Source organism: Bombus impatiens, unplaced genomic scaffold (assembly GCF_000188095.3).
Source record: "Bombus impatiens unplaced genomic scaffold, BIMP_2.2 scf_0197, whole genome shotgun sequence".
NCBI lineage: Eukaryota > Metazoa > Arthropoda > Insecta > Hymenoptera > Apidae > Bombus > Bombus impatiens.
The window spans coordinates 599,736-623,397 of record NT_176616.1 but is presented as its reverse complement, the minus strand read 5'-3'; the positions used below and the strand labels follow the sequence as shown (position 1 = coordinate 623,397).

General features: G+C 42.0%; 1 protein-coding gene across 8 annotated transcripts in view; it reads right to left on the bottom strand.

Annotated features, from left to right (window-relative positions):
• The window catches only part of LOC100743303 (E3 ubiquitin-protein ligase MYCBP2), a 265,639-nt gene that overhangs the window by 212,327 nt on the left and 29,650 nt on the right, over positions 1-23,662 (bottom strand). The gene's annotated exons all lie outside the window — the stretch shown is intronic.

Here is a 23,662-nt window from a genome sequence, read left to right as displayed (position 1 = left end):
GGCGTGGGCGGCGACGCGGTTTCAAGAAGGTTACGAAACGGAAGTAACGTTAAAGGGGAAGGAACGACCGCGTAGAAACTCATGGACAAGTTGCGCTTCTCTACTCTGGAAACTTGCCGATCCAGACAAGTTGGCCGATAATTTATGGAAACGCGTCTCTAAATCCTCCGACTGAAATTCGATTCGTTTCGAATTCATTTCGACCAGCAAGTCTTCTCCGTGAAGTTCTATGCTCCACTTTGAGAAAATTCGTTGATAGAATTCTACCCTACGATAAATTGTACGATTAACCTCTTAGGATTTTCGTTTATTACAACGTTTAACAGATTCGCCCCACATTTTTGTAGGTTACTTTATTTTATTAGGTTCTGATCTAATAATTAGGACCTGATTTAATTATTTAGGTATGAACAAAAATGTGAGATGCGAACTAAATTGTGGAAAATAATGATTTTTGATTTGAAGAATAAAGATACATTTAGCTCCAAAAGTAAATGCAAAGACAAATTTTGATAATACAAGATCGATCCTTTTTCAATCTTTCTTCTGCAATCTTCAAACGTAAAGCATTGTAAAATCGTATAAGAATTAGAAAGTACGCGGTCACTCGATTCGTTGATATTTTTCAATAAGTAACTAACTCAATGATCAATCTTTTCATCTTCCCTTGCTTTTAGCGATATTTAGTCACGTAAAGGATGTTCTCGTTGGCTACTCCATATCGTAGCATACGCTTTGCAACGCGGCCAGATTACCGGTTGTCCGATGATTTTGCACCGTTTGTGTTTCCTGGCCTCTGCAAACAATCGGCTGGTACGTCGATGACTACAGACGGTTGAAAGGATTCACCGAAGGGTGAGAGGGGAAGAGATATACCACAAGAGGGAAAGACAGGAACAAGGATAGCGAGGGGCAAAGACAAAGGATGCAGGCGCGAGAGGCTGTTTCCGTATAATTACAATACACATCTCGTCCAGGCCATTGTATGTTCTCGGAGACTGCGACAAGCTAACTAGCTAGTGGTCACCGTAACTAGCAATCCTGTATCTTCGTGTTCTGCCCCTAAGTCAGAAAGCTCGTGAACCGGTAATGATACGTTAATATCCCTGAGGCGATCTATCAACATGCCAGACGCGATCGTGAGTACACGATGATTAGGCGTAAGATGTACCGTGACGATCGGAAACGCTACGAAAAGCGATAATAACGACTTTATACGATGTAAGAAGATAAAGGAAAGATTAATCCAAGTTTGACATATGAAATACGAAATGGCTACTACAGAGTAAGTCTAGAGAACATTTTTATCTTGATGATATATATACCACGTTCTGAACCTGCATCTTAGATCGACAAAGATATGACTTATTAACGAGAGAAGAAGTTCATCGACTCAGGAGGTACGCTACAGTCTTGAATATTTTAAAATCAACCATCCATTGGATACTTAACTTGTTAACTTGTCGTCTCTTAAGCACGAACATGTCAAAAGCTAATAAAGTCGAGTCAATTTCAGTTAGGCTAGTCCTAGCCCTCATCAATGTAGCTGTGCCGTATAATTCATTTTTAACAAAGAACGACTCATCTAACAAAGAACTCATTTTTAAAAGAGAACGACACGTAAGAAAGACAAAGGATAGATAAAAAAGACAAATGAAAAAATTAGTATGTCTGAAATACTGTTGGATCTTACTACAATTAGTTCATTTAATTTAGATTAAACAGGCGTTGGTTAAACAGGAAGCGATGGTTGTTTAACGTGAACTAAATACAATAACGTACTATAATTAAGACAACTAAATAGTTAATTTGCAACTCTTGTCACCACGGTTCCAACGCTCTCTCTCACGCGGGCCACGCTCTCTCGACAACGCAATTCGCACTCTTTAACTTCTCAACTAACACTCTCTGACTTCTCAACTAACACTGACTGTTAACTCGTCTTTCTTCCGTAGCATCCCTTTGTCTTTTGTCTTAGCCCTACCACGCACGTGTTCCGCAACCGCTCGTGGCCAGGGTCACGCAGGCCTTTTCCGCGTAACTATTCGATCGAAGGACCGACGATACATTGTTGGGCCTGTCGGCACTTAGGCTTTCTCGCGACATTGTTTATGGTTCGATCCGGTATCTCTTAGACCTTTCGTCCACAATACCACAAAGTCGACAATCTCAACAAGTTGTCACTTCCTTTACTAAAATAGGTTAAAGAAAATAGTAACGAGACGAAACTGGAAACTTTTAAATAGCAGAACGATAAATAACACGAACTCGCCGAACAACCTATGTTGCAACCAATTGATCCTGTACGACTATGAGTTAATTAATAATGGAACAATTGTTTGTGCATGAGAGCAGAGAGAAACGATTGTTACGGGTTTCATCGCTAGTCTCTCGGAAGAAATCATGCAACAGTGGATGAGATTAATTCGATCCGATATTAGAGACGAGAAGGAGGATTATAGAGGTGGAAACAAGAAAATCGAGAGTTAGTAGCCTAGGGAGAACGTCACGGAACCGGACCAGGGAAAATGCCAGCAGCCGGCAACGGCTCTCTGTCAGTAGTGTAGCATCGAGGATATTACCTAGTGGTAGCGTGAACGGGGCAGCAGGTGATCTATTATCAAGGCTCGCGTGTAATCAAGCGAGCTTCAGACGAGCGGACGAAAACACAGACACGCGCCAACGTGGATAGGAGATGATCAGCGATTAATCTCGTACGTAAGGAACTTCGAGGGTGGTTCTCCTGTAATTTCCAGCCAGGAGAACATTTCCGTCCGCATTTAGAACGAAAACGACCGACTTGTGTTGCGTTTAGAAATTCTTTCGCCGCGATTTATTGCCCTGCCAACCACCATGTATCCGCGATCTTGCGCGAAACACCACCATTATCCTCCTTTCAAAGTATGTTCATACCTTGATACGAAAGAAAAAACAGAATTCTTAACGTCCGGAGATTAGATTAAAATGATTCAAGATATAAATTTTCGCTCGAAAGTCTTAGGCTGCGTTAGTGTTTGGCTTAAAATTGAAGAAAAAGTTAAATAATGACGGTAAAAGGTACGAATGGGCATTTACCTCGATATTTTATACGGCAAAATATGTAACATGTAAAATGATGTGTGCAATTTAATGTTTATGATCTACATAGAATACCGAAGTTTCATTAGAAACTACAGGTAATGTACATATGTATGTTTCGTTATATTCGCGTAATTTCCAGTACTCTACACACTCTACATATAATTATTTATATTAGAACAATAAGAATCAAATTCAAGACACGCAGTTGTTTACTCTTCGAGGATTAAACAACAACTGTAAATTTTATTTTTCTTACGACCAGAAACACCATCAACAAGAGAACCTGTATATTCCTTTGATTCTATCCAACGACCGTAAGATTCCTTAATTCGTTCCTGCTTTCACGACCGTTAAACGATCCGATTCTCGGTTCGTGACAGAGAAAGACAGACTTTGTCAGCGTCGTGTTAATACCCAAAAGACAAGACAGATCGCGGTATGTTTGACGTCGCTAAGCTTTCCTGGAGCCACCAAAGTACCAAGAAGTTTCGTTTATGCAAAAGGCTGAAAGAGACAGAACCGTGCGCGTTCTTTCGTCGTACTCTACGACGAGTTGCTTGAATAATAGAGACAAAACCTGAGACGATGAAAGAGATGGTAAAGGGAGAAAGTGAAGTGCAGAGAATGGAGACTGCGACGCGATATGAAAAGGAACAGAGAATATAGCGGGTTACAGCGACTTCTCATGGGACGTTAACTTGTCGTATACCGGCACTTTGTGTACCGACTGTTTTCCAACGATGCGTGCCGGCTCGTATATACACGCGGACGAGCCGTCAGGATGAAGGAGAATGCGATTCCGTGCATTCGGGGGCATCGAGGCGCGAGCCTCGTTCCCCATGCACTTTGCATCCGCGGTGCATAATTTGTGCCCCGTTCGCTCAGCCTGTTTTCCATGCGACTCGATCGATGCCCATCATCGGAGCTCACGGTTCGTCCACCACGTTCCCTTTTCAAACACACGGACCGGCCTGATACGCGTTCCACGTACCAATTACACTGGCTACGCAGTAGACTCTATGCGACCGCGATGCGGAGACTATAGCGGTGTGTTTGTTTCGCCGAGGGAAGATTCGACGCCGATATGAAAATGTTTGATCGAACTGTGCAGCTCGCCGAATCGCGGGGCCTCAACGAATTTTTATAACCGTGGAAACGGCCTGTCAGTAGCTTTCCAGGGGGAACATGCCAAAGGGAGGAGGTTATGGCAGGGAGCTTATTGGAGTGCTTTTACCAAGGCTGCTAGATCTTCCATTAGTGGCCGTAATAAAACGTTCCGGTACATATTACGTATGCTTTTACATCGATAAACGGGATGCTGTTTGTTAGCGTTGTTTGGGATTTGAATTTCGGATTCAACGAAATGTCAAATTTGTAGCATACGAAATGTTCGCTTTCTAACGATTCGTGTTCCATTGAATTTTAGAAAGACGTGTAAGATTAGAAAATTAATTGACAGTAGAACTAATAAACCAGTCAAAATGACTAGTTTCGAATTATTTGTTCTCGCAGTTAGTAAATACGACGTAAGAATTTTTGACGAAATTCATAGTGAATGAGATATAGATATTATCTCACTATTTTTTATTTTCTCTCAATAATGTATTTAAATATAGGTTAGAGGTTAATGAACCGGTGTTAAAATCATACCAGACAGAGAAAATCTTGTTCTCAGAAAGAGAGTAAATAAAATGTTTCCTAACGCTTTGAATTTCCGTTCCATATATATAGCTTTGATATAAAAAAAAAGGGAAAAGCGAGATGAAACATCGTTACCGAGAACTTCCACTTCTCATTTGATCGAGTTATCACACGTTTCGTTGAGAAAGTAATATTTTTCCAGGACGATCGACCCGGCTGGCGAGGATCCAGCCGATGCAGCAGAATCGGAAGAAAACGAGGAAAAACATCTCTGTTGTCGACTGAGACGACTTTGATTGGCAGAATAGCGGTTATTGGCATCGGCCGTGCAACACGGAACGAGTTCGCGGTTTGGGATTCGCCAGCACTAGCCGGATCGATGAAACCGCTCAAAATATGATCGAGTGGACTCCCGGCTGCTCTTTTTAATTCGGCCGCATTCACCGGGGAAAATGGTACGTTAGTGCGTCGACTTTCTGCCGGACAGAACGTGATTCCGTGGCCGAGCAATTCGCGATCGCAAAAATTGCCTGGCATGACGAGTGGCCATAGCGAGGTTGATAGTGGAATGAAATTAAAAACAAAAAAAAAAACGAGCGAGGAAAAAGAATGAAATAAAGAGAAAGAGCGAAAAGAGGGACCAATTTCATTCATAATACATTCAAAATCATTTGGATTCAGTCGCGAATCGTTTCCGCCTGGCACATATCCTTTGATTTTCCGCGCTACTTTCCGCTTAAAATGCATCGTATCAAAGCCTGAGAGTTAGATTTCAATATTTTACTATAGGAGAATGCACAGAGAGCGTCGCGAGTGTCGTGTAAAAATCAAAGACGTCTCGTGATAGAACGCGCCTGACTGTTTCCATAACGTGATCCTATATTCTCTGCATTGGTTCGCGAAAGTATTTCAACACCTACGTGGAAAATTTTTAACTCTGTATCGTACGTTTTGTACGAAACATTTTGTAATTTCATTAACGCTCTAACGAGACTGTTTACATTGGTCAACTTCGAAATAAGTCCGAAAATGTACATAAAATATTTATCGGGAACATTTTTTACTGTTAAATAAATGGTCCCGCTGAATAATTTTAATGGATAATTGGCTTTTTAAATATTTTTCTGATTTCTGAAGAAAGGTGTCTTTCATACCCGTCTTTTACAACGATGCATCTTTATACAAACATGAAACCTAATCTGTCGAACGTTCTGATCTTTTTTTGATAGAACAAAATGGATCATACGTAATTCGATAAAATAATATAAAACGGAAAATGTTGTGCATCCATTATTTCCTTATAAAACGAAAGAAATTTTTCGGACGACCTAATACATATCTTGTAATTTCTACGTGTATGAATGTACATATTTTCTACATAATGAAAACTATCTACGAATGCTCGAATACTTTCGCGAGCCTGTATATGTACACGAGTACACATCGAGAAATCCGAGCTTGAATACTTATATACGTATCGACATGGAAACATACGAAGACGCGCGCCACGATCCTACAGAGACGGTAACATATCTCAGCGTAATAAAAGATGGCGAATATCTCTGAGGCCGGTCCGATGCTATCGATAAAGCCTGTCTTTCTAGCATGCGAATAATGGACGTACGAGCGACGCATTGTTGTCGACTGGTAATATTTATCGTCACGAGCATGGAGATCGTGCATCTCCAGATGGAAATGGTTACAAGGATTTTCCGTACACCGCCATATTTTTAGTAATAAAGAGACCGACTGAGAAGTGGACGCGTCAGCGTTCAGCCTCGCTGGCATTAAAAAGAAAAGAAAACACGAGATAAAAAACAAGAAAGAGAAAAATACTAGCGGTGCTTTTGCAGTTGCAAATGAAGCCGAGTTCGTTTGACGAGAGGCGTATTTAATATTTCCATACGCAAATGTCGAAGGAAGAGTTATAAAGAGAATACCGAGGCAAAAGAATTTTACCGCTAATATCTGTGAAATTTGTGTACGTTCTTTCGTTTTTTTATATATATATATCAAAACGATGGAACGTGCAGCTTTTTCACTCATAAATCGTACCCATTTAATTTGCCATCGTTTGTCGGTCAAGTAACATAAAATAAGCTACGACAAGTTACGATACTGCAATAAGTTGGAACACTTTTCATGCACAAGTTGCAGAAAAGGACATTAATCTCCAATGCTGAATGTCTTGTCAATCTTCGATTCATTCTCGTGCAACGTGGTCGAAGTATCACGAACGGCCATAAAATACGCAAACGCGATGTTACGCAAACTTTACGTGAGTCCCGCTCGAATTATTACCTCTAAACCCTCAATCGTGGTTAGAAGGAGGAACGGAAACCGCTTTAACTCCCTTCACGATCGCGAAATGATAGTCCCTGTCAAAATTATTGCTATCCATCGTACGATATATCCAGCCGACCGGATACCACACTTCGATAAAGTATAGTGCGCGAAAGTGGCCGACCTTAATTGTAAAACGGAAGTCGCGTTATCGATCGGTGCCGCGGGCATAGCCGACGATTTGCGAACCTTCAAACGTTTTGCGTATTTTATCACCGACCATTGCATTTCCGAAACGATTTCGACTGTAAAAGAACAGAACATTTTCAAACCATAGTGGTAAAATTCCAGTCATGAAATTAGGGCTCTCTGTTATTCCAAGGAACATTGATATTATTTAAGGAAAGTATTACGGGTAGAATGGTAGATCATAGATTCTTGGATAACTATTGGAAGATTATAACTATATAAAGTTTTCATTATTTCGTTTTATCAGAAAAATCGTGGTAGCTACAGATTTCTAAGTTTGTCCAAGTCGGAGAGTAACATCAACTGTAATTTCTAGAACAGCGTTTTTAGAAGGACGAGAATAAAATGTTGCGCTATTAGTAACTCAATCATACCTACGGCAGCAGTCGTAAAATCCAATAAAGCTCGTTCGTGTAACGAAAACAGAAGTCGTACCGAAAGTACAGAGTAAGCACGAACCGCGTGTCGCGAGAAGCGAAATGAACGCTTCCTCGTGCCTCGATGTTTGATCCTCTGTATGTAATATCTGCGACGCCCAGACGATGAAATATTCAAATTTCAAAATTTTCAAATTTTCTCTTCGAAAGTACATGATTAAATTTTCAAGTTGCCAGATTATTAATCTTCTAATTTGTACATTTATGCGTTAAATTAATGCTCGCCAAATGACAATTATGCAAAAAACGAAAGGATAAAAAATACTCTCATAATCGCGCGAATTACGACAACACATCCGCCACCTAAAAAAAGGTAACATTAACGCGATGATAATGGTATGTCACATTACCGCACGCCACGCGCGATGGTTCCGCCGTTACGTGAATAAATTCCATTTACCGGGATGCACGGTGGCCGCGTATAATTCTTCATTTCGTGTGTCTTACCAAGAAACAAACGACACCCGTCTCGCTTCTCGATAAACCAACAACGGCCATAAAATAATTACGCATTTGCCACGCGGCAAAAACGAGAGGGAAGAAGGAACAAGCATAGGGAGGCGTCCGAAAGGAGTAAAAAACGCGTCGTAAAGTCTTGCCAACGTTGAAATACGATCACAGGCTGCACGGAATAACCGGACCGTGTCTCGATTTATTAGCCTGGGCACGATCGATACTCGTTGCCCGTGCATGATTAAGTTTTTATCGAAATCCAAAGTCCCGCGTCACTCATAAATTCGGCAAAGCGCGAGAACTGAAATTCGCGTGCACACATTGTGTCTGTATATAGGTACATATGTACGACAGAAGCTGAACAAGAGAGGGATGAAACGCGTCCATCCTTTTCAATGAGGAAAAAAAAGGGGCAGGGGTGTTAGAGCAACAACGGGGGCGAAGGTAGGCGCGTTTCGCGAGATTCATCGACAAGTTCAAAGCCGATTAAAACGCTGTCTCGTAACACGCGAACGGGCGCCGATATTTAATTATCGAGAGTCGCGGGCGCGTTCTGTTTGTCCGGAACGCTCGCATTATTTAACGTATTTACGGACAAATCCCTGAATACCTATGTTTCCCGATGAAAGAACGGGCCGGTATAATCCGTTGCAGGAAAAACGTGAAACAATGTTTCCTCCTCGCCAAAAATACGACAGGACACGCGCGTCGATAACAAAATACGACTGAAAAACGAAATATGTTCTCGCGGATCGAAACGGGCGAAAGGAGGGGAAAAGTAAATCGAAAAACAAAGGAAAGGATACGCAAAAACTTCTACCTGCCTCCATCTATTTCCACGCGCGTGTCGTAAAAACGCTCTTTCCCGAGCAACGGATGATCAACTCGCGAAATGCATTTTCGCGAGGTCTTGCCGCGGGCACGAAATAACGTTTCGACGAAGGGCAACGAAGCACGATGAAATGAAAAAAAAAGAAAAAAAGGGAAGAGAAAAGCACAAAAAAATATACGAGTCGTCGCGATGGAGGCAGTTGTCGCTCGGCCGATATTCATTAGAGAACTTTCATATTCTTTCAGCTCGGGCGATACCGATGTCGTTATTATAGCAACGCCGACCCTTATTATAATTTCTCCCCGACGTGCTTTCGACTCGGATTGATGGGAAACGAACCGCGCGCGTTCCAAGGATAAAAAAGAAAAGAGCACAGGAGAACGGAGGGAAGGGAGTGAATGTAGAAAAAAATCTCGGGACTGAACGATGCTGAGGGGGTGGCGGAAGGATGACGGGAACGGAAGAGACCATTAACGCCGATCCAAAAGATGCCTGAGCGACGTGATATTGGAAATCCTCCTTTTTACGCGAGTTCTCGTCCCTCGAGAGTGCCGAGCCACTCGATTTTTACACTGCCAACCCCTCTACATCGCCCTGTGCCACCCACGCGATTCTCTGAACGTCTATCCTGCACGATTTCGTAGTAACTATTGTCGAACGCGAGTTTCCGGCAGATATATTTCGCGGTGCTCGAATCCGGTTTACGTGCGACCCTTTACTCTCCCGCGCACATGTAAATGATCCAAAAAGATCTTCGAGAAAAAGTTCATCGTACGGAGAATGTGTTATATTGTATCGTGTGACGCCATGTGTTTCACAGTTTCGAATCTTAGACAGTAAGAAAGGAAAATACTGCGGTATACTGAAACGCGTCTTAACCTTTTGTACCTATGCTGGAAGAATAGTATTAATTATCGAAAGGGCGAGGGAAACCAGGTCGAGCATTGTACCGCTTGAAGGAACGTTCTCTCTACTTTCCATTTCTCGAGAACTACGATTCGATAAAAGGAAACACGTCTAAATGGCAGTAACCAGAGGGAAATAAAAACCAAGTTGCAAATAGGAACCTTTGAACTTTTTGGATTCTTCGTACGCGTTGCAAATCGTTTTGGTCGCGGAAAGCGCGGTTTCATTTAAGTTGACATAGTCAACGAGTTTCAATTAAAACTAACTTTAAGTTCATTGCTAGTCAAATTTCCGGTCACTGTGCTTTAGTAAATAAATTTTCATAAATTTGAAAAACTTCATAATTTTTCATTTACGTTGACATCGCATGCATACAATAAAATCTCGTGCCGACGGAATTATTCGAACCTTCTCGATCGGATCTCTTTCTATATGTTCAAAGTCTTCGTATTCCACCCTCAGAACGCTTCCGCTGCACTCCTCCCTTCGATAAATCCATTTTATCCACTTTTCTGCCCTTTTCTCAATGCGAGCTTCGAAATTCGACGAACGTTCGACGCGCCACACAGCCCTCGAATCGCGACTTCGCGCCGCGAGTTGCAACTTCATCGTCGGTTCGACGTTCCGCCAGTTTGTCGAATAGTTTTCGAGCACACGAGAGGTGGAGGGAGAAGGGATAGCGATGGTGAGAGGGAAATGTTGCTGGTGTGAGCGCAGATATCGAGCTTCAAAGAGTCGTATCCATCCTTTCAACGCTCGACACTGCCGGTGTGTTCGGTTTTTTAAAAGCTCTGGCCCGGCACTCGCTCGTCGCCATCCCATCGGACCGACTTTCTCCGACATAGACGTCTCTCTCATTCTCACTCGTTCCACCGAATCTTTTTTCCTTTCGTTCTCTTCCATTTCCTTTATTTTTTACTCCCACCTTGGCAGGACTGGCATAAATCGAGCGAAATGCACGCTCACGCGCGGCCTATCGATCGCTTCCGGGCCCCAAAAACACGTGGAAACATCAAACGATAGCTCGGTCCACGGGACAAAGATTCGGCTTCGAAACGAAGACACAGAGTACCGGCACGAACTTGGTTAGACTGCAAGATGCATAAACATCATCGGTATCAGGGGAAAATGGGGGAATCTCGAGGGAAAGCTCGTGAGAACGATGAAGAGAATAAATTGGCCGATAAACAGAAGAAGACACGAGTGTTCGTAGAGAGGAAGGCGAAAAGAGAGAAAAGGGAAAGAAAGAAGGGGTAGAGATGCTAGCAAGCCGTAAGTCTCGACGTTATCCTCTTCTCTGCCGCACTGACTACTCGTCGATCTTCCATCTTCGTTCGTTTTCTAACCCCGCAGCATGCGCGCGCGCCCAGGGCGAAGGAGCGCGTTTGCAAATTACGCGCAGTCTGAGGCGACTTAGGGACTTTCAGAGTTTTAATTACTCCGTGCGAGAGCCGCCTTCTCTTTCTCCCTTTGCGCGCTCCACTCCTTCATCCCCTCGACCCCATCTCCTCCTGCTTGGGGTAGCTCTTGCATCCACTTTCGTGGCTCTTCCTCTACGCCACGTGCCGGTATTCCCGACGTACTATTTCAATTCCGCGAAAGAGTTCCGCTCTTTAACGTAAAAGGGAAGCTCGATTCCCGGCTTCTTTCCATCCGATGAGGCCGCAACACCCTGTACGTGCCGCAGCGCTTTCCAAACCAGCGCAGTTAGCAGGACCCAGATTTCGTTTCGACGATCGCGGCCAAATTAGTGAAAAGATGCCGCGAATTTCGGAAGAAAGATTTCCGTCTGTGTACGATACTTTCTCACAGAACGTGAGCTTTCGATAGAGAGTTAAATAAATACGATCGATGTGAAGCGTTGAACGAGGTTCGACTAAACGATGGAAGCCGAGCGAACAAAGTCGCGATTCGCATTCCTCCGATGTACAACAGGCTCCGGGCTTTTTTTGAGTTTTCAACTTTTTCTTCTTATTTTTTTCCTCCTCTTTGTTCCGTATTTCAGACGGAATGAGTTCTTTCTTTTGTTTACTAGGCGAGCAGGCGCGTTTTATCCGTTTCACTCGCCATTCTCTGAACGCGTGTGACTTAACATGCGCGCGGCTCGTTAAACAACTAATACGCGGCACACATATCTTACAGGTCACGTTCTACCTTCGTGTAGCCCGCGTAACTTCCCCTTGTAACGTGGCCCATTAGAAAATACAAGAAAATATATGAAAATCGTTGAACCACTTACAAGCACGCCAGTTTCCTATCGCAAACGTGCCACGCGTTTTTCGCAACACGCCATACGCCTCGCGCGGAATCACCGTAGCGATAAACCCGGAAAAAAAGAATAACAAGAAAATAGAAAGAAGAAAGCTGTCGTGACGCGAGTTACAAAATCTAGATAGCAATATTGTAACGCGCAATGAACACAGTTATGAATGCCATATTTCTGTATCGATGAAAACATTCGTCCATATGCAAATTGTAGAACGAATTGCCCTACGACTTTATTTTTCCCGCTTTCTGCTTTTTATTCTTTGTTAATTTCGAACGAGTGGCTATTTTTAACACTCGACTAATAGGGAGACGCTAGCTGGATTGATCTGTACGCTTTCGAAAGCGTTACATTGGATTCGCGATAACCGAGAACATTTAACTGAAAATTCGTTTATTTCAAGTTGTCGTCAAACATCAAAATTGAAGATAATAAATTCATAAAGAACACGCTAGTAACTTTTGTTTAAATATAAATTGTAATTATGATTAGAGATTGCGGTGTAATTAACAAATTGAAGAGCGCTAGGGAAACGTAGAAAAGAGAAAGATTTACAAAAACAGTCAAACATCGCTGCGATATTTTCGTTCGAATTGTTAATGCACGGTGCGTTAGCGGATGTTGGATAATTACAGGTAGTTGGGGAAAAAAATCGTTGAAAGTACAGTACCGAGCAATGCAACGTTCTAGCTATCGTTCAAGGTAATTTCCACGATCCTGGGTTTCTTGTCGAGTACGTAAGCCACGATCGAAACGATCGGTCGACAGTGATGAATGTCGCGTTACCGGTGGTCCGCTGTCGTAAAAACTCAATACCGCTAGGTGGGAAAACTTGGAGTTGGGAATTTCACGCGAGTGATCGAACACGGTCAAAACCAAAACAAGATGCACTGTAGCTGTATCGGTCATTGTCAGAACGAGTTTGGGCATAATCGTACAAATTGAGTTTACATTTGTCCTCGTAGAATTTGAATGGTCTTATAAATAATTTATAGATATGTATAGTGTTTTAGTGTTTTAAGAAAGTATAGGGAAAATTGTAGCAAAATTTCTATCTAATTTTGTTCCAGTGAAAATATATACTTGAAATGAAATTTTAATATATAGACGGCAAATGTTTCTGAAGATATTTTTCCGAAGAGATGTAACTTAAATATTTAGTATTTGTTTACGTACGCTTGTATATCTTCTGTCATAAATGCAAAAACATCCGCAGTTTGCTAATAACGAGGATATAGATTAAAAAAGAGAAAATTATTGAGTACATCAAGGACACGGAAAATAGTAGCAAATAAACGAACGAAATGCCTGGTATTACGAAACTAAATTTATTAAACGCGAATACTGCGACAAACAGTTAAACAGATTGATAAGGGCTATACCTAAAATTACCAAATCCATAACGAAAACAGAGGAACCGAAGTTGCTCGATAAAGAGCATTCGTAAACTATAACAACAGGCTAACAGAATCCTAGAGTCGCACATAAGTCTCCAAGTCATACAACCTCGCTAGTTTCGGAACATAGTTTAAAGCAGTAATACTCGTGAAACTAGAACCAGACCACTTTGACCTCATAAGACCTTGTACCGAGTGATCACAGAGGCGTAGGAGCCTGTGTACTTCGGGTTTATGAGACCTCGTATCGAGAAACCTAAAAGTGGCGTCGGACAGAAGACACGAAACTTCGTGCTAGTATCAGTATTCCGAGGTCTTGAGACTCAAATCGGACAAGAATCACGAGACATTGCTGAGGCTAACCACAAAGTCATGAAATCTAACAAGTTAAATTATCCATAGTTCGTGGAATCTTGTGCTAGGATCCTAGCAAGTTGTGAGAATCTTATTGGACAAATTAAGAGTCGTAAAATTTCGTAACAGAATCCGGAATTTATTGAATGTAAAGTAGAATGCTTTGGAGTTAAGTCTGTCAAATTGAGTTATGAATAGAATCTTGAATTAAGACGTCTTAAAGTCAACGAATTTTTATTCACGACAAATTGAGGTTCACGAAGATCTTTTAGACGCCACCAAGGATCTTGAGCTTCTTAGGAGACGTACATTTTTCTGTAGAGAAGCAGGTAAATTCTGCATGTTCCGTATCATTTCTTTCCTAGCCACTGAATTTTGTGCCGGGTTGTTTCTCCGTGCGGCAGAGTTTGACGCGAATTTCGCGTAAACGATACACCACTGCAATGTGTGACGGACAATGCTGTTTTCTACGCAAGCACATTGGAATGAAGTTTTTGATAATAAAATTATAATTTTTCTTAAAAATATGATGCATATACTTGAACTCTAATAATTTACTTTAATAATTAATAATACAAATGAGTGTGATGTATTTTAAAGCATGGTACGACACATAGACCCACGTCACAATAATTTTCAGCGCGATAGCGTTTTTCAAATTGTTCTTCGTTTTCTACTTTAAAGCAACATTTTGATTCTAAGATTCTAAAGAGTTACAAGGATACGGATCGTCATGTTGAAAAGAGCATTTAATAATTGTATATTTATTTTAACGGAAAGCAACAATTGATATCTGACACTGGCGTATCAAAATCAAAGACTATATATTCTGCCTGTATATTGTTAACATTGTTGTAAAACGATGCAAGGACAAGGAAAGTATGAAGCAAGACAAATGGAAAAGATCGTTTACTTCAAAAGATGAGCGAATGAGTCAGTAGAATGAGCCACTATAGTGGCGCATCGTACTTGAGAAGTCAATCCTATACCGATGTAAGTAACGTTCGTAACATCTATCTAAATTGTGCTTTTCGTGGTCCGAATTATCCGATCTACCAATAAACGCTTGCTTTCAGACTCTAATAACGACGAGAACCATCTGGAATAATTAACGAGTACGTGTGTATCCAATTGATTTAGAGATCTCCCAGCAGGCACAACGCACAAACGTATCGTCAAAGGCCGGAACACGCGCACTGGTACCGCAAATAAATATTGAAACACAAACTCACGACTGCGCGTCACGCACAACTTCTCTAAAGCGCTTCGAAATGGAAAAATTGCCTCGATGGAGTAAAAATTCAATTCGTACTTCACGACGCTATCGTTTATCCGTGTAGACGATGAGTATCTGAAATGAACTTGCACGTTCATACGGCACCGCGAGGATTTCTGATCGTACCGAGAGTACCGGAAATGAAGGGAAAGAAATAGACCACCCGGAAAAGGTTAAAGAGGCGATCTCTTTACGTTTCATTTATAGCATAAGTACGCATCATGGCAGTCGCTGAATCTACTATTATTTAACGGCTATCATAGATAGCAGGATGGAAAGAACGGCGAGATAATTCGAAGATATTTCACGAATTATCGGCAGTGGTTGGTTTACGATGACTTTTATTCGTGCAATTTACAACGCGGCCGCCGCGATCCCGCGATCGGGAAGCTGGCGCGTCTGAAATATGACGAAAAATATTAGGTTTTACGAGCGCCCAACCTATGGCTCGACGACAACGAGAGGAAGCCAGGAGAAATCGCAGAGAGGCAAAGTAGGAAGAGGCAAATTTATCGTTAGTATTTTTCTTGCGCGAAAGTGCCCGGAATCTTCGAGTTCCTCTCGGACGTGCCAATATTTTTCCCTTTCTCGAACCACACACCGGAAAACGCGTCTTGCCATCCTCTCGCTCCTCTCTTCCGGATCACGAGATTTTCCGATGGTTCGCAACGAAAAAATAATCCGTGGGGGATTTTAATTCAAGCTGTCGCGAACGATCGCGGCCGGGACGCCGGGTTTGAGTGACAGACACAGCCAGCGGAATTCGTTTTCGACCGTGTGAAACGTTCCCGGAAACGAAATTCGTTTCGCGTTCCGGGCCCGCGCTCGGCCAAAAGTAATTAGTATGCAGATATCTGCGTTTGATGAGTCGAATCCCTCGTCGCGCACCTTTTATCCGCTAGCAGCGAACGTTTCGAGGACGCTTTAAAGTGGAATCGTGGCGACAAAGAGCGCGAACGGCTGAGCTGTCAACGTGTAGAACTGACAAAAACTGTATCAGCAACAAAGTCTATGATGGAAACAAGGTGTTCACTGAAAATACCAGCAGAGAGATAGAGAAAGGAGAAATAGTCAGACGCAACGTTGCACCTCCCGAGGGGATCGCGCGCGCCAGTGAAACTCGGCAAACAATTATAACTTCCGGTGAGAAACACCATAATATAGTCGAGCTGCTGGCGCACGTCGTTTCGAAACGTTACATTTATGGCCCCGTTGGTATTGCCGAGCCCTGAATTTCTGGTTTCGGAATTTCGGGTTTCACCGTTGCGGTCGCACGCCGACGATCCCTTTCGTCCCTCGTTTCACCCTCATTCTCCGCGTTTTGCACGCCAAACCCCTCTCTCTATCCCTCTCCGAGTCTCTATCTTGCTAACTTCGCCTAATTTATCTTTGTCTGGTTGCAGCTACTACATCCAACTCTTCCACCCATTTATTTATTTACCCCGAGGCGGCCGCAAGCTAACGCCCGATTCTATCGTTAAACGTCGCGTCGTCCTCTCTCATGCTGACGATTAAATAACGGGTTACCGATGTTGGCGTACGATTTTCAACTAGACATTTATTATGAGAATTTGCTACAATGACCAATTTAAATTGGTAATAGTTTCTTTTAAAAGAGGTAAGATAGGATAGAGGTGGAAGATTAGATCGACTTGAAACGAATTTGTAACAGAGATGAAGCGATACTGACACAAAGATCTAACTGCACTTTGGAAGACATATATATATATATATGTTAGGGTACTTGTTAGTTTGTTCATGACCTTAGCCCTTAGTTGCTGAAGTCAATTGACTGTTCAAGGCCATTCTCTGAACTACAAACGTCGCTAACTTGCTCTCTCGGTGAAACTACCCAGATTCTGGATAATGCTGCATAAAATATGCCTTTGTTTCTTACGTTTTTTCTAGGGCAACTGCCGTTACACGATTTTTTCAACAACTGCCTAAACACGTATAACATATAGAAGATACAATACAGTTATCGTTAATCATCTAATTTAATTTACCGTGATTATTTGATATTTTAAGACACAACGTCGAACGTCTTTTTAGAAAACCAATCCAATCGTATAAGTTTTTTTTTTTTTTTTATTTGATATTTCACATTCACAATTTGTCCAATTTGGACATTTGGTAGAATTTCTTAGCTGTTTGATTATCATGTGGGTGGTTACCCCCAGTGGGGTACCATCTTCGTGTTTGTTAGGTTATATCCTTTATGAGATCTGCTGGGTGTTTCCTTTTTAGTAATCGTATAAGTAAGCGTGATAAGCAATTTCAATGCCAATGCTACGGAAATATATCTTACATAAAACGAATGATATTTAGAAATACGATCACGTTCGAATTAACATTTGAATTAACATACTGACAGTATCGTTATTTTAACAATATTCTAATCTCTATAGCTACTTTAAAGGGATTCTCCAGCGTCGATTATTCCGTGCACATTATTGAAATTTCGATGAAAACACGAAAATGATTATACGCGATCGGGGAGTTTTTAACGGTGCTTTCTGGGTCACGATCGACGTATTCAGTGTTTGCCGTGTCGCGTCACGTTCTCGGCGATTTTTAATGATTTGCGGCTTGAAAGCGACGCGCACGTCCCGGCGAGAATTTTTACCGCCTCCCTCTTTTTGGTCGCGCGGAAAAAACAGAGGGAAAGGTAGCTGAAAATATGATGCCTTCTAGTAAACGGGAGTCGCTTGTCGTGGGTTTCAAAAGATATACTCGCCGCGCGCGCTTTCGTCCCTCGTAAAAGGGAATGGCCTGAGTAGACGAATCCTTCCTCTATTAAACGCCGTTCGTGAACAGAACGCCCGACCCACTGCCCGAGGACGTATTTCACGGCTTGTTTCCTCGTCGCCTGAGAAAAATTTCCCGCGAAATAGGAAAACTTTGCGGCGTAACCGGCCATCGTAACCGATGCACCGTGGCCATTATTGTTGACAGATGGTCGAGCCTTTGAAAAAAAAAAACTCAAAGATGATAGAGAACACGATGCACGCTTTGTAAAGCTTTAATGCACCAATTTTTCTTCGGTTTACTTATGAGAATGAACAAATCCTTTTAGTAATAGAATGATAATATCGGAGGACCACGCGGAAAAGATATGACAGATTCATTTTTGTTCATTTCGATGCTACTTGACAGCGAAAAGATAGTTTTTCAATGTACTTATTTATACGGATGGGAAAAAAGCTCGTTAGGTTCGATGATGCAAGTCTTTTAAAAACACCTGATAGCTCTATCAAATTTTCTAATAAATCAATACCGGAATCTAAGAACAATCGATACTTTTACATTGTTGTATATATTTTTACTATGTAAATCAAATAGGAAGCAAAGAATTGGAAATATAAAATTGATCGGCAGTTTACTGAACGATGAAATTGTTCACCTGCAAAACACGAGAAACGTGACGTGTTTTTTTCCTGCGATCTTCGTTGGAACAGTCGTCATAGGAGTAAGAACTGCAATTTGCAATTTGCTAATCATACATACATATGTATCCTTTTACAGAGCTCCAAAGTTTCGTAGTTTTTTCAATTTCCAGGTTTGGAAACTTTCCCTTGCGAGTGTACGAAAGAAAAACATAATCGAAAAGAAAATAAGAAACGAATCTGTCGCGTCGAAAAGTGATAAGAATTCACCTCCGAACAATAGACTGAACAAACGGAAACGGAAATAACGATTTCTGATCTCGTCGTGGACAACGATCCGGATCGGTAGCCCCTAGAGGACATACGACGATATCTTGGCGAAGGTCTGGGGTTATTGGACTCGTTGAGCTTGCGTCGATGGATAGAATGGCGTCGACCAGTGGTGGGAAGCAGCCGAGACGCCGCCGGTCGCCTGGCGCCCTTTCAGATCAACGCGGACCACCGCGACGATCACTCGCTGCACAAACTCCAATTCTCGTCTCGGTCGAATCACCGGAAGCTCCGTCAGCGTTCAAATTTCAGGAAATCTGATTTATATCTCATTTTTCCTTTTTCTTTACCTTCCTCCTCTTTTGTCGATCGCAGCTATGATCGGGGGTTTTAAAATGTATCGAGACATTCTGCTGTTTCATTGAATCCAAAAATCAATGGTGGTATTGTCGAAGCGAAAGATTCATTTCGTGATTTTCTATATAGATTTCTTTATATCTCTCTGTAGACTTTATTGCGCTCTGTTTACTATATTGTGTCTTTCTCAGACGTGATTTTATGCGCAGATCTCTTTATATCTCTGTTTGTATTTCCTACAGAGAGAAGATATCTCTGCAATCGTGATACAACCACAAGGAGAGGATGATTCATCGTGAAAAAATAAGTTTGAGTCGAATTATCATACATTCTTTGTAGTGTACTGTTTATTTTTTATTTATTAAACGACAAATCAGTGTGCTATTTTCATCTATGACGGCGTTCCAATTAAACGCCGAATGATAGAAACTGACGATACGATTCAACAGTAAATAAGATAATATCGATGATAGGAACCTGATCATCGCATTGCCCACATTTACAAATACCAACATGGTCTACATAATCTAAATCATATCCAATACGTATCCATCAAATCGAAACCTGCAGTTAGAACGCGCGTACCTAATAAATTTTCAAACTCGTTCTTCTAAAAAACAGTTTATCCTACATTTTCGATTTATCCTGTCATGAAAAATCACTTGCTTCCCTGTTACTCCGCAATTGGAAAAACATCGTGTATCAGCTCTACGACGAAGAAGAAAGGATAAACAACCCGAAATAGGTCAAACACAGTTTAATTCTCGATGTACCATCAAAGTTGCATTACGATCGATAGATATCCCGTTCTGCGGGACAACACACAAGCTGCGCTCCACGAATGTCCGCGGCACTGATTCGCGTTCCTTCGCGCGGAACTCGCGGTATTCGTTGAAAGTCTGCCAAACGTGGATAACAGAACGCTGCTTTTTTCCATTCCCTGATCCGCGTGCCCCGTCCGAGAAGTAACACTTGTTGATCGGGCCCGCGGTCTATGATTTAACGAGCGAACGTGACGCGGAATTAATCACCCGGCTGAGCTAGCGCCGTGGAAAACACGAGTGCTCGGCGAGCTCGTTTTCAAAGATGCGGGAGAAGCGCGCTCCGACCGTGTCACGGACAGAACGAGGACGTCGTGGTTCGATCGTTCGCTGGAGGAACAGTTACATAACGTGTGTATACCTGTATGCGGCGAAAACTAGGCGAATTACACGTCCGATCAATGACGCTCTGCGGAATATTTACAATCGCAAAGCTGGCCAAGATTTTGACAAACTTCGCTTGTACGATTTTTGATCGCAAAAAGAATTAAGTATCCGAGGAATAACATTGTTTATACAGGGATTTTTCTTTACAATTGGAGAGTATGAGTCGTCACATGAGAATCTCACGTGGGAATTAACTAAAATAACGGCCAAATAAATGGAATTCGCCTAAACGAAATTTCGCTACTTATGTAATTATGTTTGAAGTTCCAATATATCTAACTTTTGCATACATTTCAACGGCGAAATATCGAAAGAAAGATTACCGGACGATTTTATAGCATACTTACTAGAAAATAAAACATTGTTGAAACAAATATAGAATTTTCTACGCAGTTTTCCACGTTAGCCTTTAAATGTTGTTACGTCTGAATGTAATTTACGTACAAAAATAACACATCACCAAACTTTCCAATGCAAATACTTGACGATCGGCTAAAATCGTGCGATACGTGACGTTCCATGGAAATCGAGCGACCGATCAATTCATTGGCTGCGGTACTTTTATCCGGCCAACATCTAATTAATCACCGTAATTAACAATTTCGTGTCGACGGTAGCCGAACCAGCTGGGATTCAGCCCGAGGGAATGATGGAAATAATTACCGATGAAATCAGTCCAATTTCTCACGGCCGTGGCCACGACCGATTGGCGGACAGAAAATCGGAAATACCCGTGGACGCGATTAATTTTCGGCTAACGGGCAACACAACCCTTTCGATATTTTATCCGAGGAAACGGGGATCGGAGATGTATCAGGCAGGAAACTGATGTCACGGACGAACGAGCGGAATGACGTCTTGACGAATCGATCATCGAATGGCGCCGCTTATCAGCGGAAGTCGGCCGTCGCCGAGGTCTCCGCGAGCTTCAAGGTGAAAAATCGAGTCGCGATCATTCGCGTGAGATTTCGACCACGATCTCGCGATCGTGCGACATAATGTTATGCACGACACGCTCTGCAGACTAAAGAGGGAATGTGATATAGAAAAGGGGGGAACGCGATAGAAAGTAGAAAGAAACGAGGCAAGTGCGACGCGAAGATTTGCAGTAATGAGAAAAAGAACGGTCGAATATCAAGTAGAAATAAATATTTACATATATGCATGCGTATAGAAACTTGGAAAAAAGATTACGAGTCAACGTGTAATCTTGCATTGCTTAACATGACTAACCTCATAAAGGATACTACAAGAATATATGTAACTTTTACTGAACTTACAAATATTCTGGTTTCAAGAAATTCAACAAACAATCGTATAAAGTAACAGAGGTATTAATTAGTTTTAAACAAAGAGCTAATAAATTGGTTGCTGAAAATGTTAGAAGCAGGATATTCTAAGCTACTAGGACGCCATAAATCATCGAGCAAATAATATAAATAGCACAAACTTAAGAGACGAGCATTTCTTCAACAAAAATTACAATTGCATCTGGCAGATTCCGTGGGAGTTGGGAAAGGGCCGCGTATCATCCCTGACGTCCGGACAGAATGATAAAAGCCGTAACTTTATAGCTGTTAGAGGGCGAAGGAAGAACGGTCGTAAGACACGATATCGCATCCTTTTCCTTCAAAGCGAGGTACAGCTTATTTTGCCGGCGCGGCGGATCAAACAGACGGGGAGACGATGCTCGCGGCGGATTTCATACCGCGGGAAATACCGTGGAAATTGTTCACGCAGTCGGCGAGATTTTTCAACGAAGTGACGCACGACGTGTACGCGCCGAATTCACCGTAAAATTCTCCGAAAGTTAGAGAGACGGGACTGAGCCCCATTTGAATTAGGATTGAGAAGATTGTTTCGCGACGTCAGTTTGTCCCAAAACGCAGTTTAATTAGAATCGAATTCTCGGATGATTCTCCCCGCGGTAAAAACAGCTCTCCCTCCTTCTATGTTTTAGGGGAGATTAATCATTGTTCTCAAACTCCTCTATGAAAATAAAGACGCGTACATTTCGCTATATGGAACGATAAATCACGTCGAAGAGAGAAACAACGGCGTGCAAGCCAGGGAAAAAATCATCGATCGAATTGAAAAGGTTCAAAAACAGATGGAAAGGCCGCGATAAACGATCGTCTTGGCTGACCGGTATATCGCGATTTTACACGGTGGGGAAACTTTTTTATCTTGGCAAGCCTCCGTAATTAATCAACGGCTAATTAACGAGAGAAAATCCGAAGGAAAATACGAGGGAACCAAACGTACACGCTCTCTTTTCCCCGTATCTAATCTGTCGTGGTTGGAACGAATGGGTGCTAATTTTGAAAAAAAGACCTATACCAATGGTTTCTCTGTCTTTCTGCTCGGTCTTCTTTTAGGTCCAGTTTCACGAGTTTTTCGTATCTCGTTACGTAATACAAGGCCGACTAAATACGAAGGATTTGACGATTTCGCAGCGGTAAACATAACGATCATCATTGTGGAAAAGCGAGTTATTCGAATGCTCGTTGGTTCTCTTGCTAAAGAAAATGTTTGAAAAACAGTGTTGCTTTCAAAATAGAAGAGGGTGTAATATTTTTGGAGCGACAGATTTAAATATCCTTCGATTCTATTCGCATTAAGGGGACCGTGAACGATTCTAGACAGCATGTCAATTCTATTAGTTCGGATTTCTAAATCCGACGTTTATATTTAGATCCTCTCGATGATGATTTTAATTTAACCGCTTCCACTCTTCGTCGTTAAAGAAAGCATCGTGACTTTTTCATTCAGCGAAAGTCACTTTATCTACTAACATTTAAGCAATTTGTCTATAGAATGATAACAACGCTCCATGCGAAGCAGTAATCGCTCTAAAAAGAAAAGAACAGCATATTGATGAAATAATCGCTGAAAATAGCACTGGTGACTGGTGGCTACGAATGTTCGGCAATGTTATCAGTCGCGCCTTATCATTCGCGATAAGAAATTCGCCTGTGCGACACGGAGAAGGGATCGAACGGGGAAGAGAAAGAAAGGGAGAGCAGAGCGAATAAACAGCGAAGATTCGATCGATACACCGATAAGATAACGCGTCAACTACGCGAAACGAACCTTTGAATAAAACACCGATCCGTTTCCTCGCCGTTCCTATTCGCACGGGAATTCAACTATTAAACGCTTCAATTCATAAATTCGTTCGACTCGAACAGCGTGGATTTTGCAGCAAACGAATCGTATCGGTGGCAAGCTGACTCGGTTTCGCGTGTACCGTTTTCAACTACGGT